Source organism: Rousettus aegyptiacus, unplaced genomic scaffold (assembly GCF_014176215.1).
Source record: "Rousettus aegyptiacus isolate mRouAeg1 unplaced genomic scaffold, mRouAeg1.p scaffold_m13_p_11, whole genome shotgun sequence".
In the NCBI taxonomy this organism is placed as follows: domain Eukaryota; kingdom Metazoa; phylum Chordata; class Mammalia; order Chiroptera; family Pteropodidae; genus Rousettus; species Rousettus aegyptiacus.
The window spans coordinates 41,316,861-41,321,710 of NW_023416286.1; the positions used below are offsets into that span (position 1 = coordinate 41,316,861).

The 4,850-nt window shown below is 35.0% G+C and overlaps 1 pseudogene; it reads left to right on the forward strand.

Annotated features, from left to right (window-relative positions):
- The first annotated feature begins 336 nt into the window (after window positions 1-336).
- On the forward strand, window positions 337-455 carry LOC118609544 (annotated as a pseudogene).
- The last annotated feature ends 4,395 nt before the right edge of the window (window positions 456-4,850 follow it).

Sequence of the window (4,850 nt, forward strand, 5' to 3'; positions counted from 1 at the left end):
GCAGGTATGGGACCAGCCTGTTTCATGTCTCTGCCCCTCCTACTGGCTTTGATGTGGCTTTTTCTTTATATCCTCAAATGTATGTCTTATGATCAGGGAGATTTCAGGTGTTTCTCACATTGTTTTGTAATTTGGTTATAATTTTAGTGCAGTCCTGAGAGGAGGCAAGCCCTGCTTTTACCTAGCTTGCTATCTTGATGCCCCTTAGAAAGAAGCACTTAAAGTAAGAGGTAAAGTTCATGGCCAGAGTCATAACCACATCAGTAAGAATACAGCATTTTTAGCTATGAGACCAGATAAGTCACCAAGGCAGTGGTGTAGCAAAAGAAAAGAGTTGTGTATGGCAATGCCATGCTGAACAAGCTCAATCCCATCTGATCTTGGAAGTTAAGCAGGGTTGGGCCTGGTTAGTACTTGGATGGGAGACCACCTAGGAAGACCAAGTGCTATAGGCATAAAAATTAAAAAAGAGGAATTGTAAACTGACAAGGTCCTTGTGAGGTCAATCAGGGGTTGCTTTGCCTAAAAAAGAAAAGAAAAGAAAAGAAAAGAAAGAAGAGAAGAGAAGAGAAGAAAAAAGAAAAGAAAAGAAAAGAAAAGAAAGAAAGAAAAGAAGAAAAGAAAGAAAAAAGAAAAGTGTTCCAGGGAGAAATGAAGGAACTCACCAAGTTGAGGAAAAAGTCCCAAAGTACATATGATTGTATATTAATTGTGCAGTCACAGTCTCTCTGTTTTAAGAACGTATTTGTTATTTTCAGTTTGTATGGCCTGTGACTATATGGATTGCCCTTTTATGTAGACACTACTGATTCCAATGACTCCTAGTTGATTTAATACATATCTTTAAGTATCTACTACATACAATGTTTTTTATTCTTCCACCAAAGCATTCCTCCATCAAAACACAAAGTATATTTTCTGTAAGACTTTTGGAAAATTATAAGATAATGAACAGAGGCAAAGTTTCATTTTCATCATAGTCAAATTCCTTAGTAACTTGATCTTTGCATTAGCTTATTATGCAGTAATCAGTTTGTAGGCAAAAATTACCACAACTCAGAAAGTGAGGCACAAAGTTCCAAATAATAGAATAAAGAAGGAGGCATAGATGAATTAATGGAAACTAGTCTAGAAAAACTGAGATTCTGCCTTTGGATTCCTTAGCAATGTGCTGTGGCAGGCTGATTTTCTTTGGACTCTGAAAACAGTAATTCGATAAATTACTTGTATTCATTATTGTAATTATGAACTCATGACTGTAATTTTAAAGCCATCTTTTTTTCACCCTCTGCTCCACTGACATCTGAGTGCTATTGACTGTAAATGTCAAATTAAATTTCTAGACATATTTTTCTTGTGTTGGGATCAATATATAACTTGAACTGCTCCTTTGATAGGACATTGAAAGTTGTTCCTCTCCCATGTGACATTTTGGCTGTTTTCCCCCCTGAATATTTCAGTTAGATATTGGTAGCTTTTGCTTCCTGGTTGTTTACAGGGACATCTGTTCCTGCTTTGTAAATCTGAACTTCCAAGCTGAGAAAGAGATGTGAGATCTTGAATCATATGCATATGAACTTTGAATAAACCCAATATACAGAAATCCAAATTCACAAAAGCTGATTAAGCCCCCGCAGTGTTAATTATTTATTGATATATTTAGAAAAGTATTCTTAATTGTTTAATTTTCAATAATTTAGTATAAATTTTCATCAGTCATTTAAAAATGCTTTACTTATAGCATTTTAAGGACTTAAATTTTGCATGTAGGAAAATTTTTTCAATGAGTCATATAGAGTTTAAGAAATTTAGAAATATTAATTTGCTTATAACATTACTTTCACATTTAAATCACTTATTCATTTATTTATTTACTCATTCAATTATTTATTTGTAAATTAATACAGTCATTATAGAAAACAGTGTGTAGGTTCCTCAGAAAAGTAAAAATAGAATTACAATATGATTCAACAATCCAATTTTTGGGTACATAGCCAAAGGAAATAAAGTCACTATCTTGAAGAGATATCTGCACTTGTATGTTCATTGCAGCATAATTTACAATAGCCAAGACATCGAAACAACCTAAGTATCCATTGATATAGGAATGAATACAGAAAAAAAAGAATATTATTCAGCCTTAAAAAAAATCCTGCCATTTGTGACAACATAGATGAACCTGGAGAATATTAAGTGAAATAAACCAAATACAGAAAGACAAATAGTGTCTTATCTCACTTATATGTGAGTAGAATGGTGACAATGGCTGAGATGTAGAGTAAAAGAGAGAAAAGGAAAGAAAAAATGGTCATTGCTGGAAGCTGGAGGGAGGGGAGTTATTGGGAGCTCTTGTTTTATGTGTACAGAGTTCAGTTTTGCAAGATAAAAAGAGTTCTGGAAATGGATGATCGCGATGGTTGCATGATGATATGAATGAACTTAATACCACTAAATTGTACACCTAAAAATACTTAAGATAGTAAGTTTTATATTATGTGTATTTTACTACAAAAAAAATAATTCAGCCATTCAGTAAACATTATTGAGCATCTACTGTACACTAGACCTGGAATCAATCAAGTGTGGGGTTGGGTACAGGAAAAAGAACCCCACCTCCCTACCAGTAGAGATAGGACCAGAAAGAGACTATAGAAAACAGCATTATCTATAGTGGGTCTTCATATTGTCTGCTAATTGCTATCTAATGTAAACCCTTCCTCCAGTTTCTTTATGAAATCCCCAAGTCAGCATTTTTTACTCAGATGTTTTAGTGAATTTTTTTTGGAGAAAATCAAAAAGGTACCAAGGTTTTTCTAAGGTTGCCATGGGTAGACACAGACTTAGTTTCAGAATTTGAGCTATATGTCCAAATGTATTCTGCTTCACAATGATAAAGTGTGCTGTTTTACTTGCAACTCCAGGTGTTTGGCATGGTTTTTGGCCTTTGCTCTCATCCCATAGGCAATTAATAAATACTCTACTGACAGATGAGTGATTGATTATTGAATATTTCTCTATTTCCCACATGAGTATAGAGCATTATCCCCAGAGTTATAGTTGGTGCTGAGACAAAATTGTGAAGCAGGACACAAGCTGACATAAGCAGTCAACTCAGGCATTGAAGCTAAGAGAAAGTAGACCTGATTCCCAATATGGGTAATGTTTGGTACCATGGTATATGCTTACTGTCACTGAAACTTGGGCAGAGATATACCATAAACCGAGAGGCAACTAAAGTGCTGGCAGCTACTGAGGATAACAACTGATACCTCTTAAAGAAGTGCCACCTTAATTTTCATATGGTTCCTCTTCCTCTCGTATCATCCATCATAATCTTCTCCTTTCTCTCATTTTATAGCATTTTGGGTTTGTTTCTCTTAATGAGTCAGTGGAGATGGGAATTGTATTTGAGATGATGCTTGTCAGAAATCAATGTGGAGAACAAATAAATTGATTCTAATAAAGAGCCTGGCTCTTGTTCTCATCAAAAAACAAAGATACAAAAATAATGTTTAGGATGTCTTGTACAAAAATGTGGCATTACAGTTTTTAAAGATTTCCAAAAATTTTAAGTTGAATTCTCACAGTAGCCTCTTGAACAACAACAATAAAAAAGAATCCGGATTCAAAAGAGGTCAAAGCCATGTCTTAGCTGACCACACACCAGTCATAACGCCTCAGGTTCTACATATTTGAATGCTTTTAAACCTCGTTTTCATCTTCTATAAAATGGGAATTAAAATGATATTATCCTTGTTAAATAATAATTAAAGAACCTCTAAAACACACCAAAATACTGTATGTTTATTCAAAAATATTTATAGATCATCTATTGTCTGCTAAGCATTATTCTTGGCTCTGAGGTATAGCAGCGAATAATAAAGTCAAACTATTTGTCCTCGCTTTTTTTCATATCTGTATGTGTGTGGATAAATAGGCAAAGTGTATAGTATGTAAGCACAAAGAAAAATAAAGCAAGCAATGCAAAGCGATAGTTTCAGAGAGGGAGAGCACCTGCAATTTTAAATAGGGTGAAAAAGCTCAACTTTCAGCAAGGGGCAGTTGGAACAATAGCCTACCTAGAAAAGGGGGCAGGAAGAGCAAAATTCTTGTAGGGAGTATGTGCCAGGCATATTTGAAACACAGGAAGAAGGTTCATGTGTTTGGAGCAAAAGAAGTGAGGGAAAGTTTAGTAGCAGATGTGTAGTAGGAATAACGTGGGACTGGATCTTGCAGAGTTTATGAGCAATTATCAGACCTTCACCTTTAACTGTGAGAGGTGCACTTATGCAAGTAGAGGAAGTTAATGATGTGACATGTGGATTAATTTACTTTTCCCCATTTTGCTGGTTAAGGAATTAGGTCTTAGGAAAGATGAGAAATTTCCAGAGTATGTGTCTGATTTTACTTACAATTGAAACCCAAACTTCCAAGTCCTCACTGAAAAGGAAATGAACAAGGTGACATTCGCTGTTGTGTGTGTATTCAGTTCCATCAGGATGTAGGTTTAACAATGCTCCTGCAAACAAGACCCTTCTGAATGGATATGCCAACATCATGTGGGAGCCCATCTATGAGAATTATACTCTGGTTGTGAAGAAAACAGCCAAAAGGGTAAGCTCTTCCCTCATCAAATTCAATCATACTCTTGCATATCTCTCAAACTGGCAATCAAGCCACTAGTATCTTACTTTCCTAATCAATTCTGTATTATAGGAATAGCAAGCAATTTCTTGGTACTTAAGGCCAGTTTCAAATTGTTGTAACTATAGTTTCTAACAGACTGCAAAGAAGACATTTCTAAAGCGGCTATCAAAAATACATATTCATTTGTCTATTGAGAACGTAAA